This window comes from Lontra canadensis, unplaced genomic scaffold (assembly GCF_010015895.1).
Source record: "Lontra canadensis isolate GAN:19392208 unplaced genomic scaffold, GSC_riverotter_1.0 scaffold42, whole genome shotgun sequence".
NCBI lineage: Eukaryota > Metazoa > Chordata > Mammalia > Carnivora > Mustelidae > Lontra > Lontra canadensis.
Genome location: NW_022631036.1, coordinates 16,596,090 through 16,615,866, shown reverse-complemented (window position 1 = coordinate 16,615,866; position 19,777 = coordinate 16,596,090).

Below are 19,777 nucleotides of genomic sequence, written 5' to 3'. Positions count from 1 at the left end.
CAATTGCTATTTTAGAAATTCCCAGTGTTTACTAAAATTTGGTATTTTAGTATCATTTATGAATATTTTTTGCTCCTTATTTACTGATAAAATTGTTTACTATTCAAATTTTATATTATGGATAATTTATTTACAATAGTATTTTTCACACTGAATTTGGAAATTCTGAGAGATTTCTAGAAATCAGGCCCACAGAACAACCAACAATTATGTGATCCTGGTGCTTCTGAGATACTCACATGGAAAGGGTGGTACTTCTGTTTCTGAATAGAAACAGCTATCCAAAGAGCTACCTAAAGTTTTCATTTTTCCAACGATGAAAATTCTTCTATTTCACACCAAATCTAAGGGCTTTGGCTTGAAAAAAATGGAATTTGAAGGAAAGTATATGACTGGCCAACAAGCTCTCTTGTTCACTTATCCAAACTTTGTATCTGTTCTATAAACCCAACCCCAAGTGACTTAACAAAAAGTTAATCTAATGAATAGCAACGTGGTCAAAAGCAATTTGGCTAAAAGCAATTTAATCAGCATGAAAGAATTTAATTGATATAAAAATTTGATTGGAAATTATTGACACTAGTAACTGGTATTTTTCTTTCAAGTATTATTAACTTTGAAGCTACCGTCCATGGGTCTCTTCTTCCCACTCCCCAAGCATGGGTCTCTTCTTAAAAGTTACTGAAGGTGTTTTTCTTTTTATTTAAAAAATTTTAAGTTTATTTTTAGTGAATCATTCCTTCTCTGTTCTGTTTATGATAGTGAAAATTTGGACTAGCCTAGCTGTCTAATGTTAGGAGATGAGTACCATACCTGAGCTCTACTACAATCCATGATCTCCCATCCTTAGCTGGCTAACCTTCACCTTGTCCTCAACCCATCCAAACTCTGCTTCTACCCTCACTCTCAATGGATGACTTTGCACAAAGCCTCCTTCTGCACAGAGCTATTAGAAAACACCAGACCTGAAGCCTCATGTTCTTCCTCAGCTGTCTGTGACCTTTCATGTATCTTCCTATTTCCACAATGGAGACATCCTACCTTTATCTAAAGCTACTCCTTCAGAAACTTGTACTCTATGCTCTAGAGCTTCTCTCTCTGCCTGTCTCCGTTTCTCACTGTCTCTCTCTCTCTCTCTCCCTCTGCCTCTCACTCTCTCTCTCTCCCCACTTCTCTGTCCCTTTCCCACTCACCCTCTCACTTTCTCTCTCCCTCAAACACCCTCTGTTTATCCAGGGCCTTCAACTTCTCTTTTACTCAGTCAGTGTATAAGCCCTCCACAGAAGTCTCTTCATCCTAAAAAACAATAAAGACTCTCAAGTTGACATTCCCCTCCAGCCCCCCTTGCTTCCTCCCCCTCATAGCCAAACCCTATATGGAGTCATCGGCTCTTTCTGCTTCTACCTACTCTCTTCCCTTTCTCTCCTAAACCCTCCCGAATCCAGCTTTGGCTAAAATCCCCTATGCCGGTGGCCATATCATATTGTCAAGCTCAATGAACATGTTTCTGTGCTCATCATACTTGACCTCTCTGCAGTATTGGCTACCAACCATTCCCTCCTTATCAAAATTCCATTTCTTTGGCTGCCATGACAACTCTCCTTTCTGACTTTTCCTTCTATGGCTACTCATTCTCCTCTGGGGACTCTTCTTCTCCCACTCATCTTTTAAAGACCACTGTTTCCTAAGCCCCTTTGTTCAGACTTCTGCTCTTCTCCCTCATCACATGCTTTCCCTGGGCCACCCCAGGACATTTAGTAGAGCGCAAAGTTTGAGGATGTGGGCTCTGACTTTGAAACCCTACTTCCATCAGCAAGCCACTCCCTAAGCCTCATCCATAAAGTGGGACTAACAATACTTTTGTCTTAAGGTTACTGTGATCACACGTGTGAACAATAAGCACATGCTACACTAATAATTAGCTCAGTAAGTGTTATCTATTATTGCTATTTTGCCTTAGGCTCCAAAACATCTAAAGGCTACAAAGGTACAGCTCATCACCAGAAATAATGCAGCCTCACAACCAGCTGATCACCAAGGCCAAAAGATGGGACAGAGCTTCTCTTATCTCTTCAGGTCACCTGCCGGTCCCTACATAGTCCACCAGGAATGGTCTTCTTTGGACACATAACATGTTCTCCTTTGCCTACGCTCCAGTCATCTTCCCCTTTCTACTCCTCTGTCCTCTGTTAGGGTCCCAGCTCTACCCGGCCAGCATCCCCCATGTAGCCTGGACTGCTCCTGGCTCTCTCAGATGTGGGTTCCTCCCTCCAGCCCTCCACAAATGCAGGCCTGAGTTTTCAGAGTCTTCCAAAGGGGTCCCACAAACCTATCTCTAGCCAACGACAACTGCTTCTCACAGAGTTAAATGCTGGGGTGAGGACTGGAAGGGGAAAAGAAGGGGAAGGGGACAGGGTGGCTTATTCTGCCACTGTATTATTAATTATTACTCTATCATAATTAATAATTATTATTATATGTCCAGACACATGTATGTAAACAAGATGTTCATCTGTACTAGACTGTATCTAAACTAGATGTAAAAGAGCCAAGTTTGCAAGCACTAAAATGTCTCATTATACCTTAAACTTGATATGCCTAATACTAAAATACTTTTTCTCCCAATATTTCTTCTGTTGATTCACCACCTACCTTGCTGTGCCAAACAGGAAGCTGGGACCCCTCCTAGCCTCCGTCTTATCCCCTAGCCCCCCTCATTCCACTTCTGCCTCCTGAAGATCACGTACTCTTCATCACCACTGCAACCACTCATCACCCAGATCCTACCTCAAGTCACGTCCTGCGTTGAACAGCTCTGAACTAGATGGCCCAGCGCCGAGGCACTGGGGCAATCTGTGCTTCTCTCTGTGCTGGTATTATCATGCCGTGGGCTCACCTTGGGCCCCAGCACAACCAGCTTTATGCCCTCAGTGCAAGGGAGGCCTGGCATCAAGAAAGTGTGCAACACATAGCTGATAAAATCAGGAAAAGAAGGAAGGAAGGAGTGAAGGAAGAAAGGATTGAAAGGAGAGACGGAGGAAGGGGAAAGAGAAACGGAAGTGATTGTTGATCATACAACTCTTTTGATATTTTAAGTATAGGCTACTCAGACCCATACATCACCCCTGCTTCTTCTGTCAGGCTTGGCTTGCTTAGAGGGCTAGGGCAGTGTAAAATCACAGAAACGGTCATTTACAGCCCATGGAGAGAAGTTGTCTCATATATAATGATTCTCCCTTTACCCTAAGTATTTCCGACTCTAATTCCTCCTTTAAGGCAGAGCAATTTCAAAGACCCTAGGACGGGCACATGCCATGAGTGCTTCACCAGCAAAAGTGTCCCTGGGACTCTAATTCTGTCTCTACCATCCACTGCTCCTCACCTCCCAGGACATCAGCTTACCTTTGTTAATAAGATCATTCTACACTGAACTGGTTGAATCTTCTCCTTAACCAGTCCTGTAGATTTCCAAATGCTTTCAAACTATTTATTAAAGGGGCTTGAACTTTTCCTTTGAACACTTGAATAACATTTAAACAAATCAGAATTTTTCTTAAAAAAAAAAAAAAGGGTACAATGTTCACCCAGTGAGGTACAGAAAATGTCAGTTCCCACTTGTCAGAGACTGGGGAGGTGGGTTTAGGTGCAACTGGCATATATTGTGATTCCTTTAACGGGCCACTTGTACAATGGTGATATCCTTTTAAAACTGGAACTTATGACATAAAGAGACTTCATCATGTAGAACCATCACCTAAGGAAGAAAAGTGTTTTGCTTCCAGACATGCCAGCATATGTAGTATTACCATTTCAATGCATGCATTTTTCTGCTTTGGAGGTTATCTAAATATTTCCTCTGAGTTCCCATGGATTCCGTGTTGCCTCTTGTGACTACAGAATGGTGATGGTGACCTACCTCGGCTCTGTTCTTATTCTTAAGCGCATGCATACACACACACGCACTCACACGCTGCCTGTATTGCTCACAGAAATTGAGATATCTTCTTGTTAGAGGTTTGCTATCAATAGGATTTGGGGCATGGACAATTTTCCTACAGTTTAGGTTATTCTTGCAAGAATAAACTTGCCTAACTGTGTGCTACACAGTATATCCAACCCCAGTAATCACCATTTACTCTGTGGCTGTCAGGTCTAATAGTCTCTTCTCAGTCTTCCCCTTTATCAACCTTCACAAGCACATGACTCAGCTGACAATGACCACTTTCTTGAAGACTCCTTGATTCTTGGCTTGGGCAAGACCATTCAGAGAGTCCGAATCCTACCCAGGGTAGAAGCCAAGAGAATATGGATGACACTGGGTTAGGGGAGGGTCTTAAACCTGCAAATTACCCATGTGGGAACAAAAGACATATACCTTTTTTCACAAATTCCATTGCTGAGTCCGTGCCAGAAAGCAGGTCATTATGGAGTCACATCCTTCCTGAAACAAGAGACTCAGAAGGAGAGACAAGGGTTAATAGTCCCATACTCAGCCATGAAAGCAGAGAGAAGGAATCAGGGAAATTCCAGTTACTGTCTCAGCAAGGGAGTCAGGAACACAGTGAATCAAAACCATATGAATTTGTTAGGATTCTCTAAATCTTGAGTTTGTGGATTTTATTTTTACCATTATATTAGGCAACAGTGATTAGGAATAAAATTTATTTCAGAAATAGACAAGTAAATAAGAAAATCCAGTTAATTGTCTTCGGGGATCCAGAGGAATTTGAAGGAGCTGGGGATACCACCTCCCCAGGAGGACAGAATCATAATGGTGGTCAGAACTGGTAACGTCAGCATCCAGGAGGAAGAGAAGCAGGTCACATGTCTACACCTATCACCGGAGACAAAGGAGAGAAGGAAAGACTTGTCTGGTCTGACATGGGTGTGTGGGGCTTCTCAGCCTCCTTTGCCAATTCCTTTTCCTTTGTTTTCCTCTGAAATGCTAAATAAAGATTCTTATCTCTAAATTCCCAACCGTGGCCTCTCTCCTGACTCCAGACCCACACTCCCAACAATACTGTACACACAGGTACCTGGAGCTCAGCATACATGAAATGAACTCATCATCCTACCATCTCCATCCCATATGTGTGCCCAATCCAGGATTCTGGCTCCCAGTGAAAGACAATGCCAAGCTCCTGAGCACCAAGGCCAGACACCCAGCACCAACTCAAGCTGTCCTTCTCCCCTCTCTAATCTGTTAGGCATCAAGGCCCATCAGTGAGACACCATGAGTCCCCTTCTTTTGCTCCTCACAGTCCCTCTCCTATCTCGAGCCCTGAATTCTACACTAATACTACCACAATCGCCCCCTAGCAGCACCACTTCTGTCTCCAACCTACAGCAAGTATGATTTTTATAATGAATCCTCACGACTAGAGGGAATTTATTTTCATCCTGAACTGTGTTTAGCTCTTGTGCCTTCAATTACATTCATGGCCGGAATCACTAAACTTGTCAGTTTAAACTAATGTCATTATCTCTGGCTTAAAAAGATCTTCTTAACGCCCACTTCTTTCTCCTAGGTTCACTTCCCAAAATAAAAACCCTTGTCTCAGGCTCTGCATTCTGGGGAAACCTACGCTAAGACAAGCTAACCCTTCCTGTTGCATGGTCTGAAGAGTTTCAAAGTTACTTCTCCCCCTCCTTTGTGCCTGCCTGAGATACAGGTTCTACCCAACATCACTAGACATTAAGGGTCCAACTGAGCCCCATAGGTAGTGGTAACGTAGGAGACAGGCCAGTATGGCTGCCAAAGCTCTGTTCTGTGGCAGCTGTGGCTGGGTTTTCAGTCTCCAATCCCTAGCTCATGGGTGCCTGGCAGAGTGCAGTGCTCCAGTGGGGTCTTCCCCAGATCCATCATCTGATATGGTTGGAGTTTCTCCAGGCTGCGCTGCTCCTGCCTGTTCCCTTCTAACCATGGTTCTCTAGTTTTCCTGGAATTTCAGAAGCCACTAACACCCTGTAACAAGTTTCTTTCTATTACAATTAGCCTCTATGGTTCTGCTTCCTGAGATCAAGAATCCTGACTCAAGATAGTTATTTACAGTCCTATTCCACAGTAGAGATCTGCTTTCATTTGTTATAAAAAGTAGAAGACATCACTTTATACTTATTATTGAGCAGAAATATCTTATTAGGTATTGAAAGAAATGTTTACCTTCAGGAGGTTTTGCTTAAAGCTTTTATATTCCTATTTGTGAGAATTCATTCAGGTAACATGAGTCAATGTCTTGGTATCAAACATGAAAGCAAGAATGTTATGAAACTTGGGTTATAAGGTTCTCTTAATACTTAGTGTATTTTAAAAATAATAGCTATGTTTTTAGTGCCTATTATGTGTCAGGTACTGACAAGTTCTCAGTATCTGATTAATAGTCATAACTCAGAAGCTGAAGTTTAAATCACACAAACTGTAAATGATAGATACAGTGTTTTAACCCAAGTCTTTCTGACCACAAGGCCATCCCCTCTCCCCTGTGTTCCAGGCCTCCCTGACCAAAAGCCTTTCTAAAATCTGAACCACACACTTCTGGTCAGTTTTTTGGCCTCCAGTTCACACTACACTATCAGACAAGCTCCCAAGGGAAGTGCTGGGTTCAGAGAGACAGATTTGTGGTTTGCCCCGTTGAAGTAAATCAGCAAAATATCCTCCTCAACTCACAGTCGCTGTATTAGTAAGAATTAGGTTCTGCTGTGAGCAATCCAAAATAACTATAGTTTAAACAAATTAGTTCATCTCTCCAACTTTCAAAAAGTAGAGTGGTTGGTTAGTCTAGAGCTGGAATAGGGCTCCATACTTCCAGGAACCCAGAATTCTCTGATCTTGCTGTTCTGCTATAGAGTCACTTCTTCCAGCCCCATGGTTACTTCATGACCCATAATGGCTACTGGAGTGAAGCCATCACATCTACACTCCTGTCAACAAGAAGAAATGGACACAGTCCCTTTCCTTTAAGGACATCTCCTGTAAGTTGCATTCACCACTTCCACTAATGTCCATTAGCCAGAACTTAGCCAACAAGAGTTCCAAAGCTGAAAAGAAACACAGGCTTTATTCTGGGCATCCATGTGCCAAGCCAAAAATCTGGGCTTCTACCATTGTGAAAGAGGGGGAGGATAGGTATCAGAGGACAGCTGTCAACTCTGCAACCAGAGTCTTTGACATAAATGGTCCACCTGGGTTTCTTAAAAAAATTTTTACATCTGTTTTATGGAGCAAACAAGAAATGCCAGTTTGTCTTACAGGAGGAAAAAAAAAAAAGTCTAGGCTTGGAGAAATAAGGATGATGAAAACTTCTATTTTAATATGAGGTCAGAAGACAGAAATCCAGATGCTCTCCTGCCACCAAGTCAACTTTCTCAACTACCTACTCACATTTTCAGCTTTGCAGGAAATCCTCTCTTTTGAGAAGACTCCAGCCTCTCTGTAGTACTTGTACTGAAGCTTCCCACCGAATTTTAGACTCAGCAGGAATCTTCCATGCATGGAGCCAAGCAGGGTGGTCAACTCAGCGGTAGAAACCAAATGCAGGGCAGAGGTGACATCTCACCGTGCCTCTAAGCCCTCATTTCACCTCCATGAAAGGATTTTGCCTGGTCTTTCCCTTTCCTTTCTCTCCATTCTGTGTATGGCAGAGTTGTGATCATCCTTCATGAGCCAACTCATTCACCATTCATTCAATAAACATGACGCCTTTTCTATGGACTTCCCCAGGGAAGTTCTCCACCTACTGGATGGGGACAAACCCTTGAACAAATCGTTGCGCTTGCCCCCGTGCACTGAAGATTCCGACAGAGTCTAAGATTCAACAGGAATCCGCCATGCAAGTCCTGTCATCCGAAAAAAAGAGGATTCCCTGAACAAATTGTGACATCATGTGGTAAGTGCTATAGAGGAATAGAAACATCCTACGGGAACCTAGAGAACCTCTGGAAGATGCCAGTCAAGAGATGGCATCCGAGGTGGTTCTTGATTCATCTTTGAGGTCTCCCCACCGTTTCCTCTCACAGGGCCAAAAACACAGGAATATTTCCAGGATACCAAATTTAATTATCCCTGGACACTGGGGAGACACATGACCAGAACTGCAAGTACACTATTGTTCTTCAGAGAAGCAAATGGAGCAACCCTGTCCAGCGACGTCCAGGCAGGTGAACAATAAGTTATACCCCCTCCCCCAAAAACACATACACCCGAATATTTCTTTCTCTCTCCTACTGAAAGATTTTGCAAAATCACCTATGATTGTGTTTGGTCCTTCTTACAGTAAGAATATCCATCTAAAATGGACTTCTCTCCCTACTGCAAGTCTAATCATTCCTGATTTTAAAACCTGCTAAAATAAAAAAACAAGAAGTATTATAAAGATTCATTTGTGGGAGACTGTAGGTACTTAACATACGTTATTTTCTTTCCATTCCTTAGTTAAGATCACAATCTGGTCAAAAAATAATAATAATAATAACTGGGTGAGAAATTAATAAAATTTCCCAGAAAGGATTTTTGCCCATTTTTTGGAATCTTCTGGGGGAAGGGCAAGGTGTTTCTACTTTGATTTTAATTCATTTTAGCTGCATTTACTCTAGATTTCTTATACTAGTAAGAAGTTAGAAAAAGCAGATATCTAATAGTAGGGAACTGATTAAAGGAGTTACAGTAAATTTAAAGTACTATGTATATGTATAATATACACAAAAGTTACAAGAATATAAAGTGATTATTATAACTTGAATTTTCTAATATTTAGCAAAATGTTTTCTCTTAAAAAATAAAACAGGTATAATTATCTAAAAGTAAATTAGACGGTGAAGTGTGTAAACCTGGCGATTCACAGACCTGTACCCCTGGGGAAAAAAAATATATGTTTATAAAAAATAAAATTAAAAAATATATATATAAATAACAAAAATAAAATAAAATTTAAAAAAATAAAAGTAAATTAGAAATTGCTTTAAAACCTTAAAACCTTTTTTTTTTGTTTTATTATTTTGGGGGATTTTTTTTCCTTTAATGCAAAAACAAAGAATACTAATTTCTATAATTTAGAAGGAGATCAAAAAAAAATAAAGATAGCCCATGATTATGTATATCAGACATAACCACTGTTAATAAATTTATATATATATATCATTTTTCACATATACATATGTCCAAAATGAAATAATTTCAAATACAGTTTTATAAGCCTCTAAAAATTACTTAGCCACATCCCCTCCCACCAAAAGACACTAGCCTGGTGACATAATTAATGCAATAGTATATCCTGAGAAAGAGCTTTAAGAAAGCTAGACAGAGGGACGCCTGGGTGGCTCAGTCAGGTAAGCATCTACCTTCAGCTCAGGTCATGATCCCAGGGTCCTGAAATTGAGTTACACATCAGGCTCCTTGCTCAGCCGGGAGTCTGCTTCTCCCTCTGCCAGCCACTTCCCCTGCTTGTGCTTTCTCTCTCTCTCTCTCTCTCTCTCTCTGACAAGTAAATAAATAAAATCTTTTTCAAAAAGAAAGAAAGAGGGGCTGCCTGGGTGGCTCAGTGGGTTAAGCCTCTGCCTTCGGCTCAGGTCATGATCTCAGGGTCCTGGGATTGAGTCCCACATCAGGCTCTCTGCTAGGCAGGGAGCCTGCTTCCTCCTCTCTCTCTCTCTACTTGTGATCTCTCTCCCTGTCAAATAAATAAAATCTTAAAAAAAAAAAAAAAGAAAGAAAGAAAGCAAGTAAGCAAGCTAGACAGAGCTGGTAAACTCCTGGACTCCTGTGACAGATCAAGGATTCATCCTGCAGTCTGAGTTCTGAGCTTGGTTCTGTATGGAACATGCTAGGGAAAAAAGGCTCAATCCTCCTGAGCCTCCATTTCTTTGCTACAACATGAGGATAATGATGCTTGTGTCTCACAAATGCTAGAACAAATGAGGTCAGCTTTTTAATGAGCTTTGAATTTTGGAAAAATAACATCATAGTAATTTATTATGTTGTTGTTTGCTCATGATTGGTATTATTATTATTATTATTACATTACCTGGCTTTGAATTTGAAGCTCTCTTTTTTAGAATACCTCTGCTGATTAGCCCCATGATGCTCTAATCACTCATGAACTCTGTTGTTGTTTATCAGTTCTAACTTGCTTGAATAAACACTCTTAACTCTTTCCCATGACCTTTATTTTTCCCTTCCCAGGTGGACAGCATGGTACTTGAGGGCAGAGCCTGGGTTTTACAGTGTGTTGACATTCCCTGCACCATCTCTCCACCACCCTCCAGGCCAGTACCATTGTGACATTTGCCATGCCCAAGTCCATGGTGCCTTCTGCCTGTGGGGGAGACACTATCATTCCATACAAGCTTCGCTTTGTGGAAGAACGGGAGGTACGGGCCGCTGGGACTCTTATGGGAAGCTGTCCAGGTGGGAATTGCCAATGCTGGGAAAGTGCAATGTGCTGCCAGGAAAGCTGACTACAGACCTTAAGCCCTTGCTGAAGGCCACCTGGGGTGATCTCATTAGGAATGCTGCCTCCGTGCAACACAGGGCTGAGGAAAGGCCAAAACTTCACAGCACGCCGCACTATCCTTACCCTTTATGGCTGAGTCCTCGGATCCCATGAGCATGGGAACCCTTCTTAAAAGCGTGGCTATTCCCTTGTTCATTTAAGCCTCATTCTCTTTATCAAATACCAAGAAATCTATTTGTGGACACAACCAGGATAATCTAAAATACAGGCGCAAGCCTTCTAAGGACACCTGGGATTTCTCTCAACTAAGATTTTTTTCCTTCTCTAACTCTGTGTTTCTTTTTTCTTCTAATTCTGATTTTAATTCTTCTTCAAAATCTTCCTTTTCTCACCCTCCATCAATTCCTTTTTCCTGAAATAAACAGAAGTCACCTTTCACTAAGGAAAAACTACATGAACCATGCCCAGCCTCACTCGGGAATTCACAGGCAGACACTGAGATGATGGGTCTTCCACAGATAGTTCATGATTTCAGTCTCCCAGGACCGACAGCCTGACCCTCTCTAGCCCCTGTCTCCTAGCTCACAACCATTCCGGACCAAGGAGGGATCCAAGCTTTGAAAATAACAGGCGAGAAAACAGGTGTCTTCCTGAGAGGCCCGTGCTTCCCAGATGGGAGAAGCGATTAAGGAGAACAGGAAGTGTGTCGGCTCCTCAGCAAAGCCAGGGACAGATTGAGGATTGTGCTGTTCTGATGAAAGTGCCAAGGTCATGATTAAATGGTTTGGAAACTATTGTTCATAAAAGGCACTTGTACAAACGTGAAACTCTCTTAACAACTCTGTTTAAAATTATCTTAAAACAAAGGGTTGTCACTGAAGAATTAGACTGCTTCCCCACCACTGTTTCAACCCCACACAAACACCACGTCAACCGCTCAGCTCTTATTCTGGGTGCTCCCCGAGGGGCAGCGGTCTCCTCCCTGCCCTTGCTGTGCCCTGGTCCCCCGAGACCCCCACTTCAAAATACACAAAAGCTAAAACAGCATCCCCGCCTTGAAAATTAGCCCCTGATTCTCTACTATGGAACTTGAGGAATAATGACAACAACAAAATGGCTGACTTTATTTTTCTCGAGGGTTCTGTGAGGGTCCAGCCCACGTTAAAACATTCTCCAGTTCCTTTCACACCTTTTCCTTTTCCAGGGTGGATCCTTCAGCCCACTGACCTCAGGGCCTCCCACTGGCAGGAAAGCAGCTGGACTCCCTGGGGCATGATGACAGGGCCCAGGGGCAGGAAACGCCCCAAAGTCTTGCCTGTGTAAATCCTGGCCTGGTCTGCAGGACTCCCACTCAAATAGGTGGATTATTAAAGCACCTGGTCCGAGCCTGGGTCCCACAGTGACTCCCACCACCAACACCTGGGTCGTGGGGACGACTTCCAGGTGCAGGAAGCAGAGAGAGGCTAAGATTTGTGCTTTAAAAAGATCAAAGAGACAATGAAGATCCAAAGATGGCAAAGCAGTTCTAATGCCAAAATTTACGACCACATATGTCATCTGACATTTATAGTCTCCACAGAGGGGAAGATTTAAGCGTGCTCCCACAAACAGGATGGACTCTCCTGGCTCTGAGAGGTCCCCAAACCCAGCTGCTCCACAGAAACACCAAGGTACTTTCTTTGAAACATAAATTCCAAGGTCCTCAAAATGACTAAATCTGAATTTGTAGGAGTGGGGTCTGGAAAATGCATTTGTCAAAGCTCCCACGAGATGCCTAATTGCAGAGCCTGGTTTAAGAATGGCTGCAAAAGGTGGCCTTCTGTGCACCCTTCCCCTGGCCTAGAGACCTGTATGAGTTCCTGAGTTTCCCTGGAATGCCCAGGCTGCCCACCTGCTCTCTGTCTTTCTCTCTCTCTCTCTCTTTCTCTCTCTCTCTCTCTCTCTCTCTCTCACACACACACACACACACACACACACACACTAAAATGCACTTCCTTAGGAAGAAATGAGAGGAAAAAATGATTTTAAAAAAAGAAGACAAGCACAAATTCATTCCTCATACAAGTAAAAATATGGCCACCCTATCCTCCACTTCTGCCCAAGATGACTCTTCCCCAACTCATAGGGAACAACTCTGAGGAGAGAGAGAGAAAGGCAGTTAGTTGCGAGGCTGATACTTAAAGCTTGAAGAGGGTTCCACTGTGCAGAACTGTGGGTCGCAGATGGACACTGCCTTCTCATGAGCCGTTGTCTGCCTGGAATCCCGTGTAATACTTGAGCTACTTAACTCTTAGTAAGGCTGCAGCAAACATCACTGCCCACTCACCTGCTGCAAGCCAGGACGTGGAGGCTCTCCCCACTCATTCCTACAAACATAGGCCGTGCTTAGCAGGAGGTGACCACAGGACAGGAAACTCTCCCAATGGGGCCACCTCAGACTCTGACCCAAACCCATGGGGTTCTCCTGCCCCATCACCCTGACCTCAACCCCAATTCAGCACCATTCGGGATACAAAGGGCAGACTCAACTTATGCTTTAGACAGAGCCATACAGTTTATGACCAAAGGAAGAGCAGAAATTGTATCATTTTCAAACGTAGTTGGGTCCCCTTCTTCTAGCTCAAGTTCCTTTCTCATGCCTCCCTCCAAGAATACCACAAAAAACAAATGCCCTTAATGCTAAAAAGTACTAGAAGAGAAAATACAGATCATTCCCCTTTCTTCTGGAAGCACCTTCTGACCCAACACACACACATTTTCAAGGTATGTGTATGAAAGATGTAGGACCAAAAATTACTTTTATGCTTCATCCCTTAAAGAAGAAACAGAAGGTATGACAATGAAAACATCTACATTATCCAACTTGAACAATGTGGATCGATAGCCATCTACAAGGCTGATTTCAACATTTAAGCAAAGAAGAACAGTAATAACAGTAATTGCCTGACCTTGGATATTTCTATTGTTTTGCTCCATGATAGCAACTACAAAAACAAATTATTTTATAGGCACCTGGCTCATTACGCGTTCCAAATTAAATCTTCATTTATCTATATGCAACAAACAGTACCTATCCATCGCCATCACTTAAAAACACATTGCCCTTCTTTCTAGCCTTGTTAATTTCCAGATGCTAATTAAATTTAAACTCATAAAAGTATCTGTTTAGCATGCATGACAAGATCATCCTTCAATATCCATTACCCACTGTACATCCCGGCATGTTTACCTACTGTTTTCTGTTTGCTTTCTCATCTATATGCCTCAGTTTCAAGGGACAGATCAGGGATTTAACCCGGAATTCAATCTCTCTCCCATTTCGATTCTCCGCAAGTTGTCCCCTCTGCTTGATGCCTCTGTAAGCAACTTTCTTTCAAATCATTGCCGAGAAGAATGACTTCCAGATAATAGCACTTAAATATGGAACAGCAGGATGATAAAGGAATTCTGGAGGAAAGCTGTATTTCAGCCCCTTTTCACCAGGCCATCACACAAAAAGAGAAGACTTTCGATCTCTAGAGATCCACAGTCACTTATTTATTGCTATAAGAAGGCTGACAGACAGTCTGAAAGCCACACAGGTAATGAATGGCATCGCTCACCACCGGCACCTAACATAAAACATGCTACCACCCCACGGGGGTGTCCCAAAGGCCTGGGAGAGAATTCGAAGTAGCACCCAGCAGAAAATTACATTCATATTCTCTTTTCTCACTCATGCAAGTTGTCACAGCAAGCAAATAGCAGAAAAAAAGAGAAGAGTCCTGACTCTCTAAGTCTGTGTTCTGCTTGGCCCTCTGCCTCTGCACGGGAGCACCTTGCCTCTGGCCTGCCTTTCTCAGCTGGAGAGATGTCCCTCCCTTGAGAACTCACACTGAGCCTTTGCATGTGTCTGTCCCATGTGAGGACATCCATACTTCGATGACCATTTCAAGAGAGAAGGGAGTGTGACAGCACAGGCCCCAACAATGACTCTCTTTATCAGGGTAGAAGCAAAGACTCCACAAAGATAAGAACAGGCTGTAGTTCCCCCTTAGCTACTTCTAGCCCAAAGAAAGGAGACATTAATACTCTTGAGTGGTAGTTCTCCCCTGAAGAGGCATCTTACCCTCCCGCTAGTCTTTGATGAGCCACATAAATCTGTTTCCTCCTCTTCCTCCTCCTCCCCTTCCTCTTTCCCTTCCTCTTCCTCTTCCCCTTCCTCCTCCCCCTCTTCTTCCTCTCCTCCTCCTTCTTTTTCTTTCTTCTTTCTTCTCTTCTTCTTCTTCTTCTCCTTCAACTTTAAAAAATGTAAAATCCATTCTTAGCTGGTAGGCCATATAAAAACATGCCAAAGGCCACATATGGCCTGTGAGCCATAGTTTGACAACATCTGCCTTATTATAAAATACAAAGTAAAAATGGTTTGAGTTCTTCAATTCATGTAATATACAGATCTCTTTTAAAGAAAAAAAAAAAATCCACATCGCCCTCCAAGTGTACATCCACAGAGCCCTGGGTACCCCCAAATCCCAAACAAAACGCTGCAATAAAATTAAATCTGTGACCCTAAGGAATCCCCTATCACTAATACAGATAAATATTCAATATAAAAGAGCAGTTCTGTTATAAGGTGGTGGTCAGGGAATCCCAAATGCTCTTAATGTTTTTAGATGGCCTCTGAATGAAAATCAGCCTTTAAAAATTATTGTCTAACATACAGCTGTGCTCTCCCAGAGGTCTACAAGTCAGTAACACACATCGAATGCATAGGTTATAAATGGGAGAGGCAACCATAATGCCATTTTAAAAAATATAATTTATTTATTTGTCAGAGAGAGAGAGTGAGAGAGAGCGCGTACACAAACAGGCAGAGGAAGAGAAAGAAGCAGGTTCCCGGCCGAGCAAGGAGCCCGATGTGGGACTTGATCCCAGGACCCTGGGATCATGACCCCAGCTGAAGGCAGTGGCTTAACCGACTGAGCCACCCAGGCATCCCCCATAATGCCATTATTAACAAAACTCTGTTGAACATGACTAGGTTCTAACTGAAAAAATGTGTGGCAAAGCAAAAATTGAAGTAGCAACCACCATGTTTCTTTCTTCTACCCATCTTGCCTCATCTGGCGATACCCCCCCACACACACTTCATACTTCCACCTATTTGAATTGACTGCCATCCCTGGCATTAGTTGGCATGTTGAGGTCAGAGGACCAACACACGGAACTCTCAGCTCCTAACTTCAAAAGGTCTCATCATGGTTAAAACACTGTTGATGACTAGAATTCAAAGAGTTCCAGTTGAGCCAAGTTTTTCCACTTTCTGAATCAGCCCCTCATTCTAAACTAGAAAGAAAGCAAAACAAAACAAACAACCACCTTTGAGTTAAGATAAGGGAGAAAAGCTTGGAAGGGGAGGGAAGAGAGCTTAGGAAATTAAATGTAGGCATCAGAGGGAGTGATGGAATCTCAGTTAAAGTTTGAACATCCCAGGAGAGGTGACCTATACTTTGATTCTTGTCCAGAATTGTGAAAGGCAACTGTCTCACAGATGTGACCTGTCCAAAAGTACATGGGGTGGGGGCAACAAAAACAGACCTAGACACAACACAGATATTGGAATCAGCCAACAAGGACTTTAATACAACTACTACAAATATATTCAAAGATTTAAAGATAAAGATGGACATGACGTGAACCAAAGCATGATCTCAGCAGATAAACAGAAACTATTGAATAAAACAATGAAAAGTCCAGAACTAGAAAATATAATATTTGAAATGAAAATTTCACTGGATGAGCTTTTCAGCATACTGGTCACTGTAGAAGAAAATATCAATGAGGGGCGCCTGGGTGGCTTAGCCAGTTAAGTGTCTGCCTTCAGCTCAGGTTGTAATCTCAGGGTCCCAGGATCAAGCCCGTGCTGGGCTCCCTGCTCAGCAGGGAGTCTGCTTCTCCCTCTCCTTCTGCCTCCCCACCCTGCTCATGCTCACTTGTTCATGCTCGTTCTCTCTCAAATAAATAAATAAAATTTCTTAAAAAAAAAAAAAAAGGAAATATCAATGAACTTGAAAATGGGCAATAGAAATTAGAAATTGAAACACAGAGGAAAAGAAAGCTAAAAAAATCAACAGAGCCTTCATGGCCCATGGGAAAATACGAAGTAGTCCAACAAAATTGTTATTTGAGTCATAAAAAGAGAAGAGAATGAGACAACACAAGGAAATATATATGAGTAATATAACGAAAATATAATGACATAAAATTTTCTAAATTTGATTACACAACTCCAACAAGCTCTACAAATCCTAAGCAAAATAAAAACTATGGCTATTCACATCACAGCAAACTGCTAAAAACCAGAGAGAAAGAGAAAAATTTTAAAGCAGCCAGCAGAAAGATGTATAACATGTAAGAGAACAACAATAAAGATGACTACTAATATCATCAAAAACAATGCAATCCATAAGATGATGGAATGGTATCTTTAAGGTGCTCAAAGATGGCAAAGTAGAAGTCAAACTCTCACTCTTTGAAGATGATATGATACTTTATGTGGAAAACCCAAAAGACTCCACTCCAAAACTTCTAAAACTCATACAGGAATTCAGCAAAGTGTCAGGATATAAAATCAATGCACAGAAATCAGTTGCATTTCTATACACCAACAAGACAGAAGAAAGCGAAATGGGGTCCCTGGGTGGCTCAGTTGGTTAAGCGTCTGCCTTCAACTCAGGTCATGATCCCAGGGTCCTGGGATCAAGCCCCATATCGGGCTCCCTGCTCAGCAGAAAGCCTGCTTCTCCCTCTCCCCGTCCCCCTGCTTGTGTTCCCTCTCTCACTGTCTCTCTGTCAAATAAATAAATAAAATATTACAATAAAGAAAAAGAAAAGAAAGAGAAATGAAGGAGTCAATCCCATTTATAATTGCACCCAAAACCATAAAATACTTAGGAGTAAATCTAACCAAAGAGGTAAAGAATCTGTACTCATTATAAAGTACTCATGAAAGAAATTGAGGAAGACACAAAAAAATGGAAAAATGTTCCATGCCCATGGATTGGAAGAACAAATATTGTGAAAATGTCTATGCTACATAGAGCAGTCTGCACATTTAATGCAATCCCTATCAAAATACCATCAACTTTTTTCAAAGAAATGGAACAAATAATCCTAAAATTTATATGGAACCAAAAAAGATCTCAAATAGCCAGAGGAATGTTGAAAAAGAAAACCAAAGTTGATGGCATCACAATTCCAGACTTCAAGCTCTGTTACAAAGCTGTAATCATCAAGACAGTATGATACTGGCACAAAAACAGATGCATAGATCAATGTAACAGAATAGAAAGCCCAGAAATGGGCCCTCAACTCCATGGTCAACTAATCTTTGACAAAGCAGGAAAGAATGTCCAATGGAAAAAAGACAGTCTCTTCAACAAATGGTGTTGGGAAAATTGGACAGCCACATGCAGAAGAATGAAACTTGATGATGTCTTTACACCACACACAAAAATAGACGCAAACGGATGAAAGACCTCACTGTGAGACAGGAATCCATGGAAATCCCTGAGGAGAACACAGGCAGCAAACTCTTCGACCTCAGCCACAGCAACTTCTTCCTAGAAGCATCACCAAAGGCAAGGGAAGCAAGGGCAAAAATGAACTAGTGGGACTTCATCAAGATCAAAAGCTTTTGCACAGCAAAGGAAACAGTCAATAAAACCAAAAGACAACTGAGAGAATGGGAGAAGGTATTTGCAAATGACATATCAGATAAAGGGCTAGTGTCCAAAACCTATAAAGAACTTATCAAAGTCAACACCCAAAGAACAAATAATCCAATCAAGAAATGAGCAGAAAACATGAATAGACATTTCAGCAAAGAAGACATCCAGATGGCCAACAGACACATGAAAAAGTGCCCAATATCACTCGGCATCAGGGAATACAAATCAAAACCACAGTGAGATACCATCTCACACCAGTAAGGAAAAATTAAAATTAATACTAAATTAATAAAATAATTAATAAATTAATAGTAGTTAATAAATTAATTAATAAAAGTGATGAGTCAGGAAGTGACAATTGTTGGCGAGGTGCAGAGAAAGGGAAACCCTCCTACACTGTTGGTGGGAATGCAAGCTGGTCCAGCCACTCTGGAAAACAGCATGGAGGTTCCTCAAAAAGTTGAAAATAACTACCCTATGACCCAGCAATTGCACTACTGGGTATTTACCCTAAAGATAAAAATGTAGTGATCTGAAGGGGATGTGCACCTGGTGTTTATAGAGGGCATGTGCATCCCAATGTTTGTAGCAGCAATATCCACAATAACCAAACTGGAAAGAGCCTAGATGTCCATCAATAGATGAATAGATAAAGAAGATGTGAGATATATATAGATATAGATATAGATATAGATATAGATATAGATATAGATATAGATATATGAATATTATGCAGCCATCAAAAATATGAAATCTTGCCATTTGCAACAACATGGATGGAACTAGAAGGTATTATGCTAAGCGAAATAAGTCAATCAGAGAAAGACAATTATCATATTATCTTACTGATATGAGGAATTTGAGAAACAAGACAGAGGATCATAGGGGAAAGAAGGGAAAAATGAAACAAGACAAAACCAGAGAGGGAGAAAAACCATAACAGACTCTTAATCTCAGGAAACAAACTGAGGGTTGCTGGACTGGAGAGGAGTGGGAGGAATGGGGTGGCTGCGTGATGGACCTTGTGGAGGGCATGTGCTTTGGTGAGCACGTGAATTGTGTAAGACTGATGAATCACTGTACCCCTGAAGCAAATAATACATTACATGTTAATTTAAAATATAATAAATAAAGTTGAATAAAAAATAAAGTGTCCAAAGAAAAAAACTGTCAACATAGAACCCTATATTCAGCAAAATTTTCTTCCAAAATGAAGGAAAAATAAGATATTTTCAAATTTGAGAGAATTTGTCCTTAGCAGACCTGTGCTGCATTTAGAAATGTTAAAAGGACATTTTTCAGGGTGTGACAACATAAAAATTCTGTTATGTGGAAACAAATGAAAAGTTCCATAAACAGGAGCACCTGGGTGGCTCCGTTGATTCAGCATCTGCCTTTGTTCAGGTCATGACCCCAGGGTCCTGGGACGGAGCCCCACGTGGAGCACTATATGCAACAGGGAGCCTTCCTCTCTCTCCCCCCTCCACCTCTCCCCTCCACCTCTCCCCTCCACTCATGTTCTTGCTCACTCTGCTCACTCTCAATAAATAAATAAATAATCTTAAAAAAAAAGAAAAGAAAAGTTCCATAAATACAAAATACATGGATAGTTTATAAGGA